We start from the raw sequence: 17,275 nt of genomic DNA, 5'->3' as shown, positions 1-17,275 counted from the left end.
AAGCAACGTGTTCTCCGTGGCTCGGCAATTGCGTGTCGTCCACTGACAACGGCGGCGCGGCCACTCTGGTCTTCCGCACTCTGCAGGGAGCTGCTAAGGAAGGCATCTCTCCTCCAGCTCCTCGGCCACGGTGCGCCTGCACAGCCTAGAGCTTGCCATACATCTGCCCCCGCTGTTGGACAGGTAGCAGAATGCAAGGCGCCCGTTTTTCTGCATTTTTTCGGTGATGACAAGCGGTTGATATGCCTGTAAGTGTAGCATATGAAACAAGAATCGTATGAAGCATTCGTAGACAGGTGCTGAAGTGGCAGTATGGCCGTAGGTGATGATCGTATGATGGGTCTGTAGCCACAACAGCTTGGCAGCAAAGTGAATACCGCTAACTGAAACCATTCCGCTGTAGCCCCAGTGGCGCAATTGGTTAGCGCACGGTACTTATAAGGCAGTAGCCGTGAGCAATGCCAGGGTTGTGAGTTCGAGCCTCACCTGGGGCATACTTTTATTTCGTAGCAGCTGACTCTGGAAGCATCGGGACGCTAGATTTTAGATGTATCACGTACTTGAGAAACAGAAATGTGCGTGCATTGTATAGACCGCCTGCGTGTTCCTCGGTAGTATAGTGGTTAGTATCCCCGCCTGTCACGCGGGAGACCGGGGTTCGATTCCCCGCCGGGGAGGTGCGATTTTTATATCGCGAAAGTTGCACGTATGGCCCGAAAAAGCATTACCCTTGTGATCAAGGAATGTAATTGCTAAAAAATCGTAAGAAGGTCTGCGTCTTAGGAAGTGTTTCTCGTATTCTTCACACGACGTCATCGTTTCACAACTGACAGGGTTTACTGACGTCGCTGAATCAGCGCACCCCAAGCTTAATGATCGAGCTCGAAGCACCAACGAAAAAGAATAATTTTAGCAGAGCGTGGTTTCGATCCACGGACCTCTGGGTTATGGGCCCAGCACGCTTCCACTGCGCCACTCTGCTGCGTGCAGCAGTCCGTCCTTTTCGGTGCGTGGCATTGGACACTTGGAAAGCGTTGTGTGCATCGGTTTCACGCGCCTACCGTTTAATTAACTGCGTATCATCTCTCAGCTTGACTTGTCTCGACTTTGCTCGACTGACGCTACGCTGACGCTTGCACGAAGCGATATTTACCACGATCGTCTCGAGATGCAGCTGCGAGATGCTCAGGATTAACATTGCACTCCACGAAGGTGGAGACATTCGAATGCATTGCCTAGCTACGCCCCCGCAACTAACAAAATGCCGACCCTGCCAGGATTCGAACCTGGAATCTTCTGATCCGTAGTCAGACGCGTTATCCGTTGCGCCACAGGGCCACTGTTCGCGGTGTAAGCCACGGGGCGGGTGCACATCGCAAAGCAACGTGTTCTCCGTGGCTCGGCAATTGCGTGTCGTCCACTGACAACGGCGGCGCGGCCACTCTGGTCTTCCGCAGTCTGCAGGGAGCTGCTAAGGAAGGCATCTCTCCTCCAGCTCCTCGGCCACGGTGCGCCTGCACAGCCTAGAGCTTGCCATACATCTGCCCCCGCTGTTGGACAGGTAGCAGAATGCAAGGCGCCCGTTTTTCTGCATTTTTTCGGTGATGACAAGCGGTTGATATGCCTGTAAGTGTAGCATATGAAACAAGAATCGTATGAAGCATTCGTAGACAGGTGCTGAAGTGGCAGTATGGCCGTAGGTGATGATCGTATGATGGGTCTGTAGCCACAACAGCTTGGCAGCAAAGTGAATACCGCTAACTGAAACCATTCCGCTGTAGCCCCAGTGGCGCAATTGGTTAGCGCACGGTACTTATAAGGCAGTAGCCGTGAGCAATGCCAGGGTTGTGAGTTCGAGCCTCACCTGGGGCATACTTTTATTTCGTAGCAGCTGACTCTGGAAGCATCGGGACGCTAGATTTTAGATGTATCACGTACTTGAGAAGCAGAAATGTGCGTGCATTGTATAGACCGCCTGCGTGTTCCTCGGTAGTATAGTGGTTAGTATCCCCGCCTGTCACGCGGGAGACCGGGGTTCGATTCCCCGCCGGGGAGGTGCGATTTTTATATCGCGAAAGTTGCACGTATGGCCCGAAAAAGCATTACCCTTGTGATCAAGGAATGTAATTGCTAAAAAATCGTAAGAAGGTCTGCGTCTTAGGAAGTGTTTCTCGTATTCTTCACACGACGTCATCGTTTCACAACTGACAGGGTTTACTGACGTCGCTGAATCAGCGCACCCCAAGCTTAATGATCGAGCTCGAAGCACCAACGAAAAAGAATAATTTTAGCAGAGCGTGGTTTCGATCCACGGACCTCTGGGTTATGGGCCCAGCACGCTTCCACTGCGCCACTCTGCTGCGTGCAGCAGTCCGTCCTTTTCGGTGCGTGGCATTGGACACTTGGAAAGCGTTGTGTGCATCGGTTTCACGCGCCTACCGTTTAATTAACTGCGTATCATCTCTCAGCTTGACTTGTCTCGACTTTGCTCGACTGACGCTACGCTGACGCTTGCACGAAGCGATATTTACCACGATCGTCTCGAGATGCAGCTGCGAGATGCTCAGGATTAACATTGCACTCCACGAAGGTGGAGACATTCGAATGCATTGCCTAGCTACGCCCCCGCAACTAACAAAATGCCGACCCTGCCAGGATTCGAACCTGGAATCTTCTGATCCGTAGTCAGACGCGTTATCCGTTGCGCCACAGGGCCACTGTTCGCGGTGTAAGCCACGGGGCGGGTGCACATCGCAAAGCAACGTGTTCTCCGTGGCTCGGCAATTGCGTGTCGTCCACTGACAACGGCGGCGCGGCCACTCTGGTCTTCCGCACTCTGCAGGGAGCTGCTAAGGAAGGCATCTCTCCTCCAGCTCCTCGGCCACGGTGCGCCTGCACAGCCTAGAGCTTGCCATACATCTGCCCCCGCTGTTGGACAGGTAGCAGAATGCAAGGCGCCCGTTTTTCTGCATTTTTTCGGTGATGACAAGCGGTTGATATGCCTGTAAGTGTAGCATATGAAACAAGAATCGTATGAAGCATTCGTAGACAGGTGCTGAAGTGGCAGTATGGCCGTAGGTGATGATCGTATGATGGGTCTGTAGCCACAACAGCTTGGCAGCAAAGTGAATACCGCTAACTGAAACCATTCCGCTGTAGCCCCAGTGGCGCAATTGGTTAGCGCACGGTACTTATAAGGCAGTAGCCGTGAGCAATGCCAGGGTTGTGAGTTCGAGCCTCACCTGGGGCATACTTTTATTTCGTAGCAGCTGACTCTGGAAGCATCGGGACGCTAGATTTTAGATGTATCACGTACTTGAGAAGCAGAAATGTGCGTGCATTGTATAGACCGCCTGCGTGTTCCTCGGTAGTATAGTGGTTAGTATCCCCGCCTGTCACGCGGGAGACCGGGGTTCGATTCCCCGCCGGGGAGGTGCGATTTTTATATCGCGAAAGTTGCACGTATGGCCCGAAAAAGCATTACCCTTGTGATCAAGGAATGTAATTGCTAAAAAATCGTAAGAAGGTCTGCGTCTTAGGAAGTGTTTCTCGTATTCTTCACACGACGTCATCGTTTCACAACTGACAGGGTTTACTGACGTCGCTGAATCAGCGCACCCCAAGCTTAATGATCGAGCTCGAAGCACCAACGAAAAAGAATAATTTTAGCAGAGCGTGGTTTCGATCCACGGACCTCTGGGTTATGGGCCCAGCACGCTTCCACTGCGCCACTCTGCTGCGTGCAGCAGTCCGTCCTTTTCGGTGCGTGGCATTGGACACTTGGAAAGCGTTGTGTGCATCGGTTTCACGCGCCTACCGTTTAATTAACTGCGTATCATCTCTCAGCTTGACTTGTCTCGACTTTGCTCGACTGACGCTACGCTGACGCTTGCACGAAGCGATATTTACCACGATCGTCTCGAGATGCAGCTGCGAGATGCTCAGGATTAACATTGCACTCCACGAAGGTGGAGACATTCGAATGCATTGCCTAGCTACGCCCCCGCAACTAACAAAATGCCGACCCTGCCAGGATTCGAACCTGGAATCTTCTGATCCGTAGTCAGACGCGTTATCCGTTGCGCCACAGGGCCACTGTTCGCGGTGTAAGCCACGGGGCGGGTGCACATCGCAAAGCAACGTGTTCTCCGTGGCTCGGCAATTGCGTGTCGTCCACTGACAACGGCGGCGCGGCCACTCTGGTCTTCCGCACTCTGCAGGGAGCTGCTAAGGAAGGCATCTCTCCTCCAGCTCCTCGGCCACGGTGCGCCTGCACAGCCTAGAGCTTGCCATACATCTGCCCCCGCTGTTGGACAGGTAGCAGAATGCAAGGCGCCCGTTTTTCTGCATTTTTTCGGTGATGACAAGCGGTTGATATGCCTGTAAGTGTAGCATATGAAACAAGAATCGTATGAAGCATTCGTAGACAGGTGCTGAAGTGGCAGTATGGCCGTAGGTGATGATCGTATGATGGGTCTGTAGCCACAACAGCTTGGCAGCAAAGTGAATACCGCTAACTGAAACCATTCCGCTGTAGCCCCAGTGGCGCAATTGGTTAGCGCACGGTACTTATAAGGCAGTAGCCGTGAGCAATGCCAGGGTTGTGAGTTCGAGCCTCACCTGGGGCATACTTTTATTTCGTAGCAGCTGACTCTGGAAGCATCGGGACGCTAGATTTTAGATGTATCACGTACTTGAGAAGCAGAAATGTGCGTGCATTGTATAGACCGCCTGCGTGTTCCTCGGTAGTATAGTGGTTAGTATCCCCGCCTGTCACGCGGGAGACCGGGGTTCGATTCCCCGCCGGGGAGGTGCGATTTTTATATCGCGAAAGTTGCACGTATGGCCCGAAAAAGCATTACCCTTGTGATCAAGGAATGTAATTGCTAAAAAATCGTAAGAAGGTCTGCGTCTTAGGAAGTGTTTCTCGTATTCTTCACACGACGTCATCGTTTCACAACTGACAGGGTTTACTGACGTCGCTGAATCAGCGCACCCCAAGCTTAATGATCGAGCTCGAAGCACCAACGAAAAAGAATAATTTTAGCAGAGCGTGGTTTCGATCCACGGACCTCTGGGTTATGGGCCCAGCACGCTTCCACTGCGCCACTCTGCTGCGTGCAGCAGTCCGTCCTTTTCGGTGCGTGGCATTGGACACTTGGAAAGCGTTGTGTGCATCGGTTTCACGCGCCTACCGTTTAATTAACTGCGTATCATCTCTCAGCTTGACTTGTCTCGACTTTGCTCGACTGACGCTACGCTGACGCTTGCACGAAGCGATATTTACCACGATCGTCTCGAGATGCAGCTGCGAGATGCTCAGGATTAACATTGCACTCCACGAAGGTGGAGACATTCGAATGCATTGCCTAGCTACGCCCCCGCAACTAACAAAATGCCGACCCTGCCAGGATTCGAACCTGGAATCTTCTGATCCGTAGTCAGACGCGTTATCCGTTGCGCCACAGGGCCACTGTTCGCGGTGTAAGCCACGGGGCGGGTGCACATCGCAAAGCAACGTGTTCTCCGTGGCTCGGCAATTGCGTGTCGTCCACTGACAACGGCGGCGCGGCCACTCTGGTCTTCCGCACTCTGCAGGGAGCTGCTAAGGAAGGCATCTCTCCTCCAGCTCCTCGGCCACGGTGCGCCTGCACAGCCTAGAGCTTGCCATACATCTGCCCCCGCTGTTGGACAGGTAGCAGAATGCAAGGCGCCCGTTTTTCTGCATTTTTTCGGTGATGACAAGCGGTTGATATGCCTGTAAGTGTAGCATATGAAACAAGAATCGTATGAAGCATTCGTAGACAGGTGCTGAAGTGGCAGTATGGCCGTAGGTGATGATCGTATGATGGGTCTGTAGCCACAACAGCTTGGCAGCAAAGTGAATACCGCTAACTGAAACCATTCCGCTGTAGCCCCAGTGGCGCAATTGGTTAGCGCACGGTACTTATAAGGCAGTAGCCGTGAGCAATGCCAGGGTTGTGAGTTCGAGCCTCACCTGGGGCATACTTTTATTTCGTAGCAGCTGACTCTGGAAGCATCGGGACGCTAGATTTTAGATGTATCACGTACTTGAGAAGCAGAAATGTGCGTGCATTGTATAGACCGCCTGCGTGTTCCTCGGTAGTATAGTGGTTAGTATCCCCGCCTGTCACGCGGGAGACCGGGGTTCGATTCCCCGCCGGGGAGGTGCGATTTTTATATCGCGAAAGTTGCACGTATGGCCCGAAAAAGCATTACCCTTGTGATCAAGGAATGTAATTGCTAAAAAATCGTAAGAAGGTCTGCGTCTTAGGAAGTGTTTCTCGTATTCTTCACACGACGTCATCGTTTCACAACTGACAGGGTTTACTGACGTCGCTGAATCAGCGCACCCCAAGCTTAATGATCGAGCTCGAAGCACCAACGAAAAAGAATAATTTTAGCAGAGCGTGGTTTCGATCCACGGACCTCTGGGTTATGGGCCCAGCACGCTTCCACTGCGCCACTCTGCTGCGTGCAGCAGTCCGTCCTTTTCGGTGCGTGGCATTGGACACTTGGAAAGCGTTGTGTGCATCGGTTTCACGCGCCTACCGTTTAATTAACTGCGTATCATCTCTCAGCTTGACTTGTCTCGACTTTGCTCGACTGACGCTACGCTGACGCTTGCACGAAGCGATATTTACCACGATCGTCTCGAGATGCAGCTGCGAGATGCTCAGGATTAACATTGCACTCCACGAAGGTGGAGACATTCGAATGCATTGCCTAGCTACGCCCCCGCAACTAACAAAATGCCGACCCTGCCATTATTCGAACCTGGAATCTTCTGATCCGTAGTCAGACGCGTTATCCGTTGCGCCACAGGGCCACTGTTCGCGGTGTAAGCCACGGGGCGGGTGCACATCGCAAAGCAACGTGTTCTCCGTGGCTCGGCAATTGCGTGTCGTCCACTGACAACGGCGGCGCGGCCACTCTGGTCTTCCGCACTCTGCAGGGAGCTGCTAAGGAAGGCATCTCTCCTCCAGCTCCTCGGCCACGGTGCGCCTGCACAGCCTAGAGCTTGCCATACATCTGCCCCCGCTGTTGGACAGGTAGCAGAATGCAAGGCGCCCGTTTTTCTGCATTTTTTCGGTGATGACAAGCGGTTGATATGCCTGTAAGTGTAGCATATGAAACAAGAATCGTATGAAGCATTCGTAGACAGGTGCTGAAGTGGCAGTATGGCCGTAGGTGATGATCGTATGATGGGTCTGTAGCCACAACAGCTTGGCAGCAAAGTGAATACCGCTAACTGAAACCATTCCGCTGTAGCCCCAGTGGCGCAATTGGTTAGCGCACGGTACTTATAAGGCAGTAGCCGTGAGCAATGCCAGGGTTGTGAGTTCGAGCCTCACCTGGGGCATACTTTTATTTCGTAGCAGCTGACTCTGGAAGCATCGGGACGCTAGATTTTAGATGTATCACGTACTTGAGAAGCAGAAATGTGCGTGCATTGTATAGACCGCCTGCGTGTTCCTCGGTAGTATAGTGGTTAGTATCCCCGCCTGTCACGCGGGAGACCGGGGTTCGATTCCCCGCCGGGGAGGTGCGATTTTTATATCGCGAAAGTTGCACGTATGGCCCGAAAAAGCATTACCCTTGTGATCAAGGAATGTAATTGCTAAAAAATCGTAAGAAGGTCTGCGTCTTAGGAAGTGTTTCTCGTATTCTTCACACGACGTCATCGTTTCACAACTGACAGGGTTTACTGACGTCGCTGAATCAGCGCACCCCAAGCTTAATGATCGAGCTCGAAGCACCAACGAAAAAGAATAATTTTAGCAGAGCGTGGTTTCGATCCACGGACCTCTGGGTTATGGGCCCAGCACGCTTCCACTGCGCCACTCTGCTGCGTGCAGCAGTCCGTCCTTTTCGGTGCGTGGCATTGGACACTTGGAAAGCGTTGTGTGCATCGGTTTCACGCGCCTACCGTTTAATTAACTGCGTATCATCTCTCAGCTTGACTTGTCTCGACTTTGCTCGACTGACGCTACGCTGACGCTTGCACGAAGCGATATTTACCACGATCGTCTCGAGATGCAGCTGCGAGATGCTCAGGATTAACATTGCACTCCACGAAGGTGGAGACATTCGAATGCATTGCCTAGCTACGCCCTCGCAACTAACAAAATGCCGACCCTGCCATTATTCGAACATGGAATCTTCTGATCCGTAGTCAGACGCGTTATCCGTTGCGCCACAGGGCCACTGTTCGCGGTGTAAGCCACGGGGCGGGTGCACATCGCAAAGCAACGTGTTCTCCGTGGCTCGGCAATTGCGTGTCGTCCACTGACAACGGCGGCGCGGCCACTCTGGTCTTCCGCACTCTGCAGGGAGCTGCTAAGGAAGGCATCTCTCCTCCAGCTCCTCGGCCACGGTGCGCCTGCACAGCCTAGAGCTTGCCATACATCTGCCCCCGCTGTTGGACAGGTAGCAGAATGCAAGGCGCCCGTTTTTCTGCATTTTTTCGGTGATGACAAGCGGTTGATATGCCTGTAAGTGTAGCATATGAAACAAGAATCGTATGAAGCATTCGTAGACAGGTGCTGAAGTGGCAGTATGGCCGTAGGTGATGATCGTATGATGGGTCTGTAGCCACAACAGCTTGGCAGCAAAGTGAATACCGCTAACTGAAACCATTCCGCTGTAGCCCCAGTGGCGCAATTGGTTAGCGCACGGTACTTATAAGGCAGTAGCCGTGAGCAATGCCGGGGTTGTGAGTTCGAGCCTCACCTGGGGCATACTTTTATTTCGTAGCAGCTGACTCTGGAAGCATCGGGACGCTAGATTTTAGATGCATCACGTACTTGAGAAGCAGAAATGTGCGTGCATTGTATAGACTGCCTGCGTGTTCCTCGGTAGTATAGTGGTTAGTATCCCCGCCTGTCACGCGGGAGACCGGGGTTCGATTCCCCGCCGGGTAGGTGCGATTTTTATATCGCGAAAGTTGCACGTATGGCCCGAAAAAGCATTACCCTTGTGATCAAGGAATGTAATTGCTAAAAAATCGTAAGAAGGTCTGCGTCTTAGGAAGTGTTTCTCGTATTCTTCACACGACGTCATCGTTTCACAACTGACAGGGTTTACTGACGTCGCTGAATCAGCGCACCCCAAGCTTAATGATCGAGCTCGAAGCACCAACGAAAAAGAATAATTTTAGCAGAGCGTGGTTTCGATCCACGGACCTCTGGGTTATGGGCCCAGCACGCTTCCACTGCGCCACTCTGCTGCGTGCAGCAGTCCGTCCTTTTCGGTGCGTGGCATTGGACACTTGGAAAGCGTTGTGTGCATCGGTTTCACGCGCCTACCGTTTAATTAACTGCGTATCATCTCTCAGCTTGACTTGTCTCGACTTTGCTCGACTGACGCTACGCTGACGCTTGCACGAAGCGATATTTACCACGATCGTCTCGAGATGCAGCTGCGAGATGCTCAGGATTAACATTGCACTCCACGAAGGTGGAGACATTCGAATGCATTGCCTAGCTACGCCCCCGCAACTAACAAAATGCCGACCCTGCCAGGATTCGAACCTGGAATCTTCTGATCCGTAGTCAGACGCGTTATCCGTTGCGCCACAGGGCCACTGTTCGCGGTGTAAGCCACGGGGCGGGTGCACATCGCAAAGCAACGTGTTCTCCGTGGCTCGGCAATTGCGTGTCGTCCACTGACAACGGCGGCGCGGCCACTCTGGTCTTCCGCACTCTGCAGGGAGCTGCTAAGGAAGGCATCTCTCCTCCAGCTCCTCGGCCACGGTGCGCCTGCACAGCCTAGAGCTTGCCATACATCTGCCCCCGCTGTTGGACAGGTAGCAGAATGCAAGGCGCCCGTTTTTCTGCATTTTTTCGGTGATGACAAGCGGTTGATATGCCTGTAAGTGTAGCATATGAAACAAGAATCGTATGAAGCATTCGTAGACAGGTGCTGAAGTGGCAGTATGGCCGTAGGTGATGATCGTATGATGGGTCTGTAGCCACAACAGCTTGGCAGCAAAGTGAATACCGCTAACTGAAACCATTCCGCTGTAGCCCCAGTGGCGCAATTGGTTAGCGCACGGTACTTATAAGGCAGTAGCCGTGAGCAATGCCAGGGTTGTGAGTTCGAGCCTCACCTGGGGCATACTTTTATTTCGTAGCAGCTGACTCTGGAAGCATCGGGACGCTAGATTTTAGATGTATCACGTACTTGAGAAGCAGAAATGTGCGTGCATTGTATAGACCGCCTGCGTGTTCCTCGGTAGTATAGTGGTTAGTATCCCCGCCTGTCACGCGGGAGACCGGGGTTCGATTCCCCGCCGGGGAGGTGCGATTTTTATATCGCGAAAGTTGCACGTATGGCCCGAAAAAGCATTACCCTTGTGATCAAGGAATGTAATTGCTAAAAAATCGTAAGAAGGTCTGCGTCTTAGGAAGTGTTTCTCGTATTCTTCACACGACGTCATCGTTTCACAACTGACAGGGTTTACTGACGTCGCTGAATCAGCGCACCCCAAGCTTAATGATCGAGCTCGAAGCACCAACGAAAAAGAATAATTTTAGCAGAGCGTGGTTTCGATCCACGGACCTCTGGGTTATGGGCCCAGCACGCTTCCACTGCGCCACTCTGCTGCTTGCAGCAGTCCGTCCTTTTCGGTGCGTGGCATTGGACACTTGGAAAGCGTTGTGTGCATCGGTTTCACGCGCCTACCGTTTAATTAACTGCGTATCATCTCTCAGCTTGACTTGTCTCGACTTTGCTCGACTGACGCTACGCTGACGCTTGCACGAAGCGATATTTACCACGATCGTCTCGAGATGCAGCTGCGAGATGCTCAGGATTAACATTGCACTCCACGAAGGTGGAGACATTCGAATGCATTGCCTAGCTACGCCCCCGCAACTAACAAAATGCCGACCCTGCCAGGATTCGAACATGGAATCTTCTGATCCGTAGTCAGACGCGTTATCCGTTGCGCCACAGGGCCACTGTTCGCGGTGTAAGCCACGGGGCGGGTGCACATCGCAAAGCAACGTGTTCTCCGTGGCTCGGCAATTGCGTGTCGTCCACTGACAACGGCGGCGCGGCCACTCTGGTCTTCCGCAGTCTGCAGGGAGCTGCTAAGGAAGGCATCTCTCCTCCAGCTCCTCGGCCACGGTGCGCCTGCACAGCCTAGAGCTTGCCATACATCTGCCCCCGCTGTTGGACAGGTAGCAGAATGCAAGGCGCCCGTTTTTCTGCATTTTTTCGGTGATGACAAGCGGTTGATATGCCTGTAAGTGTAGCATATGAAACAAGAATCGTATGAAGCATTCGTAGACAGGTGCTGAAGTGGCAGTATGGCCGTAGGTGATGATCGTATGATGGGTCTGTAGCCACAACAGCTTGGCAGCAAAGTGAATACCGCTAACTGAAACCATTCCGCTGTAGCCCCAGTGGCGCAATTGGTTAGCGCACGGTACTTATAAGGCAGTAGCCGTGAGCAATGCCAGGGTTGTGAGTTCGAGCCTCACCTGGGGCATACTTTTATTTCGTAGCAGCTGACTCTGGAAGCATCGGGACGCTAGATTTTAGATGTATCACGTACTTGAGAAGCAGAAATGTGTGTGCATTGTGTAGACCGCCTGCGTGTTCCTCGGTAGTATAGTGGTTAGTATCCCCGCCTGTCACGCGGGAGACCGGGGTTCGATTCCCCGCCGGGTAGGTGCGATTTTTATATCGCGAAAGTTGCACGTATGGCCCGAAAAAGCATTACCCTTGTGATCAAGGAATGTAATTGCTAAAAAATCGTAAGAAGGTCTGCGTCTTAGGAAGTGTTTCTCGTATTCTTCACACGACGTCATCGTTTCACAACTGACAGGGTTTACTGACGTCGCTGAATCAGCGCACCCCAAGCTTAATGATCGAGCTCGAAGCACCAACGAAAAAGAATAATTTTAGCAGAGCGTGGTTTCGATCCACGGACCTCTGGGTTATGGGCCCAGCACGCTTCCACTGCGCCACTCTGCTGCGTGCAGCAGTCCGTCCTTTTCGGTGCGTGGCATTGGACACTTGGAAAGCGTTGTGTGCATCGGTTTCACGCGCCTACCGTTTAATTAACTGCGTATCATCTCTCAGCTTGACTTGTCTCGACTTTGCTCGACTGACGCTACGCTGACGCTTGCACGAAGCGATATTTACCACGATCGTCTCGAGATGCAGCTGCGAGATGCTCAGGATTAACATTGCACTCCACGAAGGTGGAGACATTCGAATGCATTGCCTAGCTACGCCCCCGCAACTAACAAAATGCCGACCCTGCCAGGATTCGAACATGGAATCTTCTGATCCGTAGTCAGACGCGTTATCCGTTGCGCCACAGGGCCACTGTTCGCGGTGTAAGCCACGGGGCGGGTGCACATCGCAAAGCAACGTGTTCTCCGTGGCTCGGCAATTGCGTGTCGTCCACTGACAACGGCGGCGCGGCCACTCTGGTCTTCCGCACTCTGCAGGGAGCTGCTAAGGAAGGCATCTCTCCTCCAGCTCCTCGGCCACGGTGCGCCTGCACAGCCTAGAGCTTGCCATACATCTGCCCCCGCTGTTGGACAGGTAGCAGAATGCAAGGCGCCCGTTTTTCTGCATTTTTTCGGTGATGACAAGCGGTTGATATGCCTGTAAGTGTAGCATATGAAACAAGAATCGTATGAAGCATTCGTAGACAGGTGCTGAAGTGGCAGTATGGCCGTAGGTGATGATCGTATGATGGGTCTGTAGCCACAACAGCTTGGCAGCAAAGTGAATACCGCTAACTGAAACCATTCCGCTGTAGCCCCAGTGGCGCAATTGGTTAGCGCACGGTACTTATAAGGCAGTAGCCGTGAGCAATGCCAGGGTTGTGAGTTCGAGCCTCACCTGGGGCATACTTTTATTTCGTAGCAGCTGACTCTGGAAGCATCGGGACGCTAGATTTTAGATGTATCACGTACTTGAGAAGCAGAAATGTGCGTGCATTGTATAGACCGCCTGCGTGTTCCTCGGTAGTATAGTGGTTAGTATCCCCGCCTGTCACGCGGGAGACCGGGGTTCGATTCCCCGCCGGGTAGGTGCGATTTTTATATCGTGAAAGTTGCACGTATGGCCCGAAAAAGCATTACCCTTGTGATCAAGGAATGTAATTGCTAAAAAATCGTAAGAAGGTCTGCGTCTTAGGAAGTGTTTCTCGTATTCTTCACACGACGTCATCGTTTCACAACTGACAGGGTTTACTGACGTCGCTGAATCAGCGCACCCCAAGCTTAATGATCGAGCTCGAAGCACCAACGAAAAAGAATAATTTTAGCAGAGCGTGGTTTCGATCCACGGACCTCTGGGTTATGGGCCCAGCACGCTTCCACTGCGCCACTCTGCTGCGTGCAGCAGTCCGTCCTTTTCGGTGCGTGGCATTGGACACTTGGAAAGCGTTGTGTGCATCGGTTTCACGCGCCTACCGTTTAATTAACTGCGTATCATCTCTCAGCTTGACTTGTCTCGACTTTGCTCGACTGACGCTACGCTGACGCTTGCACGAAGCGATATTTACCACGATCGTCTCGAGATGCAGCTGCGAGATGCTCAGGATTAACATTGCACTCCACGAAGGTGGAGACATTCGAATGCATTGCCTAGCTACGCCCCCGCAACTAACAAAATGCCGACCCTGCCATTATTCGAACCTGGAATCTTCTGATCCGTAGTCAGACGCGTTATCCGTTGCGCCACAGGGCCACTGTTCGCGGTGTAAGCCACGGGGCGGGTGCACATCGCAAAGCAACGTGTTCTCCGTGGCTCGGCAATTGCGTGTCGTCCACTGACAACGGCGGCGCGGCCACTCTGGTCTTCCGCACTCTGCAGGGAGCTGCTAAGGAAGGCATCTCTCCTCCAGCTCCTCGGCCACGGTGCGCCTGCACAGCCTAGAGCTTGCCATACATCTGCCCCCGCTGTTGGACAGGTAGCAGAATGCAAGGCGCCCGTTTTTCTGCATTTTTTCGGTGATGACAAGCGGTTGATATGCCTGTAAGTGTAGCATATGAAACAAGAATCGTATGAAGCATTCGTAGACAGGTGCTGAAGTGGCAGTATGGCCGTAGGTGATGATCGTATGATGGGTCTGTAGCCACAACAGCTTGGCAGCAAAGTGAATACCGCTAACTGAAACCATTCCGCTGTAGCCCCAGTGGCGCAATTGGTTAGCGCACGGTACTTATAAGGCAGTAGCCGTGAGCAATGCCAGGGTTGTGAGTTCGAGCCTCACCTGGGGCATACTTTTATTTCGTAGCAGCTGACTCTGGAAGCATCGGGACGCTAGATTTTAGATGCATCACGTACTTGAGAAGCAGAAATGTGCGTGCATTGTATAGACCGCCTGCGTGTTCCTCGGTAGTATAGTGGTTAGTATCCCCGCCTGTCACGCGGGAGACCGGGGTTCGATTCCCCGCCGGGGAGGTGCGATTTTTATATCGCGAAAATTGCACGTATGGCCCGAAAAAGCATTACCCTTGTGATCAAGGAATGTAATTGCTAAAAAATCGTAAGAAGGTCTGCGTCTTAGGAAGTGTTTCTCGTATTCTTCACACGACGTCATCGTTTCACAACTGACAGGGTTTACTGACGTCGCTGAATCAGCGCACCCCAAGCTTAATGATCGAGCTCGAAGCACCAACGAAAAAGAATAATTTTAGCAGAGCGTGGTTTCGATCCACGGACCTCTGGGTTATGGGCCCAGCACGCTTCCACTGCGCCACTCTGCTGCGTGCAGCAGTCCGTCCTTTTCGGTGCGTGGCATTGGACACTTGGAAAGCGTTGTGTGCATCGGTTTCACGCGCCTACCGTTTAATTAACTGCGTATCATCTCTCAGCTTGACTTGTCTCGACTTTGCTCGACTGACGCTACGCTGACGCTTGCACGAAGCGATATTTACCACGATCGTCTCGAGATGCAGCTGCGAGATGCTCAGGATTAACATTGCACTCCACGAAGGTGGAGACATTCGAATGCATTGCCTAGCTACGCCCCCGCAACTAACAAAATGCCGACCCTGCCAGGATTCGAACCTGGAATCTTCTGATCCGTAGTCAGACGCGTTATCCGTTGCGCCACAGGGCCACTGTTCGCGGTGTAAGCCACGGGGCGGGTGCACATCGCAAAGCAACGTGTTCTCCGTGGCTCGGCAATTGCGTGTCGTCCACTGACAACGGCGGCGCGGCCACTCTGGTCTTCCGCACTCTGCAGGGAGCTGCTAAGGAAGGCATCTCTCCTCCAGCTCCTCGGCCACGGTGCGCCTGCACAGCCTAGAGCTTGCCATACATCTGCCCCCGCTGTTGGACAGGTAGCAGAATGCAAGGCGCCCGTTTTTCTGCATTTTTTCGGTGATGACAAGCGGTTGATATGCCTGTAAGTGTAGCATATGAAACAAGAATCGTATGAAGCATTCGTAGACAGGTGCTGAAGTGGCAGTATGGCCGTAGGTGATGATCGTATGATGGGTCTGTAGCCACAACAGCTTGGCAGCAAAGTGAATACGGCTAACTGAAACCATTCCGCTGTAGCCCCAGTGGCGCAATTGGTTAGCGCACGGTACTTATAAGGCAGTAGCCGTGAGCAATGCCAGGGTTGTGAGTTCGAGCCTCACCTGGGGCATACTTTTATTTCGTAGCAGCTGACTCTGGAAGCATCGGGACGCTAGATTTTAGATGCATCACGTACTTGAGAAGCAGAAATGTGCGTGCATTGTATAGACCGCCTGCGTGTTCCTCGGTAGTATAGTGGTTAGTATCCCCGCCTGTCACGCGGGAGACCGGGGTTCGATTCCCCGCCGGGGAGGTGCGATTTTTATATCGCGAAAGTTGCACGTATGGCCCGAAAAAGCATTACCCTTGTGATCAAGGAATGTAATTGCTAAAAAATCGTAAGAAGGTCTGCGTCTTAGGAAGTGTTTCTCGTATTCTTCACACGACGTCATCGTTTCACAACTGACAGGGTTTACTGACGTCGCTGAATCAGCGCACCCCAAGCTTAATGATCGAGCTCGAAGCACCAACGAAAAAGAATAATTTTAGCAGAGCGTGGTTTCGATCCACGGACCTCTGGGTTATGGGCCCAGCACGCTTCCACTGCGCCACTCTGCTGCGTGCAGCAGTCCGTCCTTTTCGGTGCGTGGCATTGGACACTTGGAAAGCGTTGTGTGCATCGGTTTCACGCGCCTACCGTTTAATTAACTGCGTATCATCTCTCAGCTTGACTTGTCTCGACTTTGCTCGACTGACGCTACGCTGACGCTTGCACGAAGCGATATTTACCACGATCGTCTCGAGATGCAGCTGCGAGATGCTCAGGATTAACATTGCACTCCACGAAGGTGGAGACATTCGAATGCATTGCCTAGCTACGCCCCCGCAACTAACAAAATGCCGACCCTGCCAGGATTCGAACCTGGAATCTTCTGATCCGTAGTCAGACGCGTTATCCGTTGCGCCACAGGGCCACTGTTCGCGGTGTAAGCCACGGGGCGGGTGCACATCGCAAAGCAACGTGTTCTCCGTGGCTCGGCAATTGCGTGTCGTCCACTGACAACGGCGGCGCGGCCACTCTGGTCTTCCGCACTCTGCAGGGAGCTGCTAAGGAAGGCATCTCTCCTCCAGCTCCTCGGCCACGGTGCGCCTGCACAGCCTAGAGCTTGCCATACATCTGCCCCCGCTGTTGGACAGGTAGCAGAATGCAAGGCGCCCGTTTTTCTGCATTTTTTCGGTGATGACAAGCGGTTGATATGCCTGTAAGTGTAGCATATGAAACAAGAATCGTATGAATCATTCGTAGACAGGTGCTGAAGTGGCAGTATGGCCGTAGGTGATGATCGTATGCTGGGTCTGTAGCCACAACAGCTTGCCAGCAAAGTGAATACCGCTAACTGAAACCATTCCGCTGTAGCCCCAGTGGCGCAATTGGTTAGCGCACGGTACTTATAAGGCAGTAGCCGTGAGCAATGCCGGGGTTGTGAGTTCGAGCCTCACCTGGGGCATACTTTTATTTCGTAGCAGCTGACTCTGGAAGCATCGGGACGCTAGATTTTAGATGCATCACGTACTTGAGAAGCAGAAATGTGCGTGCATTGTATAGACCGCCTGCGTGTTCCTCGGTAGTATAGTGGTTAGTATCCCCGCCTGTCACGCGGGAGACCGGGGTTCGATTCCCCGCCGGGGAGGTGCGATTTTTATATCGCGAAAGTTGCACGTATGGCCCGAAAAAGCATTACCCTTGTGATCA

General features: G+C 52.7%; 48 non-coding genes across 48 annotated transcripts; 26 read left to right on the top strand and 22 right to left on the bottom strand.

The window, feature by feature from the left end:
* The first annotated feature begins 402 nt into the window (after nucleotides 1-402).
* Trnai-uau (transfer RNA isoleucine (anticodon UAU)) lies at nucleotides 403-494 on the top strand. The gene is given in 2 exon segments: nucleotides 403-440; nucleotides 459-494. It is a non-coding gene; the product is annotated as a tRNA-Ile (tRNA).
* Nucleotides 495-605: 111 nt separating this feature from the next.
* Trnad-guc (transfer RNA aspartic acid (anticodon GUC)) lies at nucleotides 606-677 on the top strand. Its single transcript has one exon. It is a non-coding gene; the product is annotated as a tRNA-Asp (tRNA).
* Nucleotides 678-910: 233 nt separating this feature from the next.
* Nucleotides 911-982, bottom strand: Trnam-cau (transfer RNA methionine (anticodon CAU)). The gene has a single exon. It is a non-coding gene; the product is annotated as a tRNA-Met (tRNA).
* A 283-nt stretch (nucleotides 983-1,265) lies between these two features.
* On the bottom strand, nucleotides 1,266-1,338 carry Trnar-acg (transfer RNA arginine (anticodon ACG)). Its single transcript has one exon. It is a non-coding gene; the product is annotated as a tRNA-Arg (tRNA).
* Nucleotides 1,339-1,780: 442 nt separating this feature from the next.
* Nucleotides 1,781-1,872, top strand: Trnai-uau (transfer RNA isoleucine (anticodon UAU)). Its single transcript is given in 2 exon segments — nucleotides 1,781-1,818; nucleotides 1,837-1,872. It is a non-coding gene; the product is annotated as a tRNA-Ile (tRNA).
* A 111-nt stretch (nucleotides 1,873-1,983) lies between these two features.
* On the top strand, nucleotides 1,984-2,055 carry Trnad-guc (transfer RNA aspartic acid (anticodon GUC)). The gene has a single exon. It is a non-coding gene; the product is annotated as a tRNA-Asp (tRNA).
* Nucleotides 2,056-2,288: 233 nt separating this feature from the next.
* On the bottom strand, nucleotides 2,289-2,360 carry Trnam-cau (transfer RNA methionine (anticodon CAU)). Its single transcript has one exon. It is a non-coding gene; the product is annotated as a tRNA-Met (tRNA).
* A 283-nt stretch (nucleotides 2,361-2,643) lies between these two features.
* Nucleotides 2,644-2,716, bottom strand: Trnar-acg (transfer RNA arginine (anticodon ACG)). The gene has a single exon. It is a non-coding gene; the product is annotated as a tRNA-Arg (tRNA).
* Nucleotides 2,717-3,158: 442 nt separating this feature from the next.
* Trnai-uau (transfer RNA isoleucine (anticodon UAU)) lies at nucleotides 3,159-3,250 on the top strand. The gene is given in 2 exon segments: nucleotides 3,159-3,196; nucleotides 3,215-3,250. It is a non-coding gene; the product is annotated as a tRNA-Ile (tRNA).
* A 111-nt stretch (nucleotides 3,251-3,361) lies between these two features.
* On the top strand, nucleotides 3,362-3,433 carry Trnad-guc (transfer RNA aspartic acid (anticodon GUC)). The gene has a single exon. It is a non-coding gene; the product is annotated as a tRNA-Asp (tRNA).
* Nucleotides 3,434-3,666: 233 nt separating this feature from the next.
* On the bottom strand, nucleotides 3,667-3,738 carry Trnam-cau (transfer RNA methionine (anticodon CAU)). Its single transcript has one exon. It is a non-coding gene; the product is annotated as a tRNA-Met (tRNA).
* Nucleotides 3,739-4,021: 283 nt separating this feature from the next.
* Trnar-acg (transfer RNA arginine (anticodon ACG)) lies at nucleotides 4,022-4,094 on the bottom strand. The gene has a single exon. It is a non-coding gene; the product is annotated as a tRNA-Arg (tRNA).
* A 442-nt stretch (nucleotides 4,095-4,536) lies between these two features.
* Nucleotides 4,537-4,628, top strand: Trnai-uau (transfer RNA isoleucine (anticodon UAU)). The gene is given in 2 exon segments: nucleotides 4,537-4,574; nucleotides 4,593-4,628. It is a non-coding gene; the product is annotated as a tRNA-Ile (tRNA).
* Nucleotides 4,629-4,739: 111 nt separating this feature from the next.
* Nucleotides 4,740-4,811, top strand: Trnad-guc (transfer RNA aspartic acid (anticodon GUC)). Its single transcript has one exon. It is a non-coding gene; the product is annotated as a tRNA-Asp (tRNA).
* A 233-nt stretch (nucleotides 4,812-5,044) lies between these two features.
* Nucleotides 5,045-5,116, bottom strand: Trnam-cau (transfer RNA methionine (anticodon CAU)). Its single transcript has one exon. It is a non-coding gene; the product is annotated as a tRNA-Met (tRNA).
* Nucleotides 5,117-5,399: 283 nt separating this feature from the next.
* On the bottom strand, nucleotides 5,400-5,472 carry Trnar-acg (transfer RNA arginine (anticodon ACG)). Its single transcript has one exon. It is a non-coding gene; the product is annotated as a tRNA-Arg (tRNA).
* A 442-nt stretch (nucleotides 5,473-5,914) lies between these two features.
* On the top strand, nucleotides 5,915-6,006 carry Trnai-uau (transfer RNA isoleucine (anticodon UAU)). Its single transcript is given in 2 exon segments — nucleotides 5,915-5,952; nucleotides 5,971-6,006. It is a non-coding gene; the product is annotated as a tRNA-Ile (tRNA).
* Nucleotides 6,007-6,117: 111 nt separating this feature from the next.
* Trnad-guc (transfer RNA aspartic acid (anticodon GUC)) lies at nucleotides 6,118-6,189 on the top strand. Its single transcript has one exon. It is a non-coding gene; the product is annotated as a tRNA-Asp (tRNA).
* Nucleotides 6,190-6,422: 233 nt separating this feature from the next.
* Nucleotides 6,423-6,494, bottom strand: Trnam-cau (transfer RNA methionine (anticodon CAU)). The gene has a single exon. It is a non-coding gene; the product is annotated as a tRNA-Met (tRNA).
* A 798-nt stretch (nucleotides 6,495-7,292) lies between these two features.
* Trnai-uau (transfer RNA isoleucine (anticodon UAU)) lies at nucleotides 7,293-7,384 on the top strand. The gene is given in 2 exon segments: nucleotides 7,293-7,330; nucleotides 7,349-7,384. It is a non-coding gene; the product is annotated as a tRNA-Ile (tRNA).
* A 111-nt stretch (nucleotides 7,385-7,495) lies between these two features.
* Nucleotides 7,496-7,567, top strand: Trnad-guc (transfer RNA aspartic acid (anticodon GUC)). Its single transcript has one exon. It is a non-coding gene; the product is annotated as a tRNA-Asp (tRNA).
* Nucleotides 7,568-7,800: 233 nt separating this feature from the next.
* On the bottom strand, nucleotides 7,801-7,872 carry Trnam-cau (transfer RNA methionine (anticodon CAU)). Its single transcript has one exon. It is a non-coding gene; the product is annotated as a tRNA-Met (tRNA).
* A 283-nt stretch (nucleotides 7,873-8,155) lies between these two features.
* On the bottom strand, nucleotides 8,156-8,228 carry Trnar-acg (transfer RNA arginine (anticodon ACG)). Its single transcript has one exon. It is a non-coding gene; the product is annotated as a tRNA-Arg (tRNA).
* Nucleotides 8,229-8,670: 442 nt separating this feature from the next.
* Nucleotides 8,671-8,762, top strand: Trnai-uau (transfer RNA isoleucine (anticodon UAU)). Its single transcript is given in 2 exon segments — nucleotides 8,671-8,708; nucleotides 8,727-8,762. It is a non-coding gene; the product is annotated as a tRNA-Ile (tRNA).
* Nucleotides 8,763-8,873: 111 nt separating this feature from the next.
* Trnad-guc (transfer RNA aspartic acid (anticodon GUC)) lies at nucleotides 8,874-8,945 on the top strand. Its single transcript has one exon. It is a non-coding gene; the product is annotated as a tRNA-Asp (tRNA).
* A 233-nt stretch (nucleotides 8,946-9,178) lies between these two features.
* Nucleotides 9,179-9,250, bottom strand: Trnam-cau (transfer RNA methionine (anticodon CAU)). The gene has a single exon. It is a non-coding gene; the product is annotated as a tRNA-Met (tRNA).
* A 283-nt stretch (nucleotides 9,251-9,533) lies between these two features.
* Nucleotides 9,534-9,606, bottom strand: Trnar-acg (transfer RNA arginine (anticodon ACG)). Its single transcript has one exon. It is a non-coding gene; the product is annotated as a tRNA-Arg (tRNA).
* Nucleotides 9,607-10,048: 442 nt separating this feature from the next.
* Trnai-uau (transfer RNA isoleucine (anticodon UAU)) lies at nucleotides 10,049-10,140 on the top strand. Its single transcript is given in 2 exon segments — nucleotides 10,049-10,086; nucleotides 10,105-10,140. It is a non-coding gene; the product is annotated as a tRNA-Ile (tRNA).
* A 111-nt stretch (nucleotides 10,141-10,251) lies between these two features.
* Nucleotides 10,252-10,323, top strand: Trnad-guc (transfer RNA aspartic acid (anticodon GUC)). Its single transcript has one exon. It is a non-coding gene; the product is annotated as a tRNA-Asp (tRNA).
* A 233-nt stretch (nucleotides 10,324-10,556) lies between these two features.
* Trnam-cau (transfer RNA methionine (anticodon CAU)) lies at nucleotides 10,557-10,628 on the bottom strand. Its single transcript has one exon. It is a non-coding gene; the product is annotated as a tRNA-Met (tRNA).
* A 283-nt stretch (nucleotides 10,629-10,911) lies between these two features.
* On the bottom strand, nucleotides 10,912-10,984 carry Trnar-acg (transfer RNA arginine (anticodon ACG)). The gene has a single exon. It is a non-coding gene; the product is annotated as a tRNA-Arg (tRNA).
* A 442-nt stretch (nucleotides 10,985-11,426) lies between these two features.
* On the top strand, nucleotides 11,427-11,518 carry Trnai-uau (transfer RNA isoleucine (anticodon UAU)). Its single transcript is given in 2 exon segments — nucleotides 11,427-11,464; nucleotides 11,483-11,518. It is a non-coding gene; the product is annotated as a tRNA-Ile (tRNA).
* A 111-nt stretch (nucleotides 11,519-11,629) lies between these two features.
* On the top strand, nucleotides 11,630-11,701 carry Trnad-guc (transfer RNA aspartic acid (anticodon GUC)). Its single transcript has one exon. It is a non-coding gene; the product is annotated as a tRNA-Asp (tRNA).
* A 233-nt stretch (nucleotides 11,702-11,934) lies between these two features.
* Nucleotides 11,935-12,006, bottom strand: Trnam-cau (transfer RNA methionine (anticodon CAU)). Its single transcript has one exon. It is a non-coding gene; the product is annotated as a tRNA-Met (tRNA).
* Nucleotides 12,007-12,289: 283 nt separating this feature from the next.
* On the bottom strand, nucleotides 12,290-12,362 carry Trnar-acg (transfer RNA arginine (anticodon ACG)). The gene has a single exon. It is a non-coding gene; the product is annotated as a tRNA-Arg (tRNA).
* A 442-nt stretch (nucleotides 12,363-12,804) lies between these two features.
* Trnai-uau (transfer RNA isoleucine (anticodon UAU)) lies at nucleotides 12,805-12,896 on the top strand. The gene is given in 2 exon segments: nucleotides 12,805-12,842; nucleotides 12,861-12,896. It is a non-coding gene; the product is annotated as a tRNA-Ile (tRNA).
* Nucleotides 12,897-13,007: 111 nt separating this feature from the next.
* On the top strand, nucleotides 13,008-13,079 carry Trnad-guc (transfer RNA aspartic acid (anticodon GUC)). Its single transcript has one exon. It is a non-coding gene; the product is annotated as a tRNA-Asp (tRNA).
* A 233-nt stretch (nucleotides 13,080-13,312) lies between these two features.
* On the bottom strand, nucleotides 13,313-13,384 carry Trnam-cau (transfer RNA methionine (anticodon CAU)). Its single transcript has one exon. It is a non-coding gene; the product is annotated as a tRNA-Met (tRNA).
* Nucleotides 13,385-14,182: 798 nt separating this feature from the next.
* On the top strand, nucleotides 14,183-14,274 carry Trnai-uau (transfer RNA isoleucine (anticodon UAU)). The gene is given in 2 exon segments: nucleotides 14,183-14,220; nucleotides 14,239-14,274. It is a non-coding gene; the product is annotated as a tRNA-Ile (tRNA).
* A 111-nt stretch (nucleotides 14,275-14,385) lies between these two features.
* Trnad-guc (transfer RNA aspartic acid (anticodon GUC)) lies at nucleotides 14,386-14,457 on the top strand. Its single transcript has one exon. It is a non-coding gene; the product is annotated as a tRNA-Asp (tRNA).
* Nucleotides 14,458-14,690: 233 nt separating this feature from the next.
* On the bottom strand, nucleotides 14,691-14,762 carry Trnam-cau (transfer RNA methionine (anticodon CAU)). Its single transcript has one exon. It is a non-coding gene; the product is annotated as a tRNA-Met (tRNA).
* Nucleotides 14,763-15,045: 283 nt separating this feature from the next.
* Nucleotides 15,046-15,118, bottom strand: Trnar-acg (transfer RNA arginine (anticodon ACG)). Its single transcript has one exon. It is a non-coding gene; the product is annotated as a tRNA-Arg (tRNA).
* Nucleotides 15,119-15,560: 442 nt separating this feature from the next.
* Nucleotides 15,561-15,652, top strand: Trnai-uau (transfer RNA isoleucine (anticodon UAU)). Its single transcript is given in 2 exon segments — nucleotides 15,561-15,598; nucleotides 15,617-15,652. It is a non-coding gene; the product is annotated as a tRNA-Ile (tRNA).
* A 111-nt stretch (nucleotides 15,653-15,763) lies between these two features.
* On the top strand, nucleotides 15,764-15,835 carry Trnad-guc (transfer RNA aspartic acid (anticodon GUC)). The gene has a single exon. It is a non-coding gene; the product is annotated as a tRNA-Asp (tRNA).
* A 233-nt stretch (nucleotides 15,836-16,068) lies between these two features.
* Trnam-cau (transfer RNA methionine (anticodon CAU)) lies at nucleotides 16,069-16,140 on the bottom strand. The gene has a single exon. It is a non-coding gene; the product is annotated as a tRNA-Met (tRNA).
* A 283-nt stretch (nucleotides 16,141-16,423) lies between these two features.
* On the bottom strand, nucleotides 16,424-16,496 carry Trnar-acg (transfer RNA arginine (anticodon ACG)). The gene has a single exon. It is a non-coding gene; the product is annotated as a tRNA-Arg (tRNA).
* A 442-nt stretch (nucleotides 16,497-16,938) lies between these two features.
* Nucleotides 16,939-17,030, top strand: Trnai-uau (transfer RNA isoleucine (anticodon UAU)). Its single transcript is given in 2 exon segments — nucleotides 16,939-16,976; nucleotides 16,995-17,030. It is a non-coding gene; the product is annotated as a tRNA-Ile (tRNA).
* A 111-nt stretch (nucleotides 17,031-17,141) lies between these two features.
* Trnad-guc (transfer RNA aspartic acid (anticodon GUC)) lies at nucleotides 17,142-17,213 on the top strand. The gene has a single exon. It is a non-coding gene; the product is annotated as a tRNA-Asp (tRNA).
* The last annotated feature ends 62 nt before the right edge of the window (nucleotides 17,214-17,275 follow it).

Source organism: Schistocerca gregaria, chromosome 8 (assembly GCF_023897955.1).
Source record: "Schistocerca gregaria isolate iqSchGreg1 chromosome 8, iqSchGreg1.2, whole genome shotgun sequence".
NCBI lineage: Eukaryota > Metazoa > Arthropoda > Insecta > Orthoptera > Acrididae > Schistocerca > Schistocerca gregaria.
The sequence above is the reverse complement of the archived record's forward strand: the minus strand, read 5'-3'. Positions and strand labels throughout refer to the sequence as shown.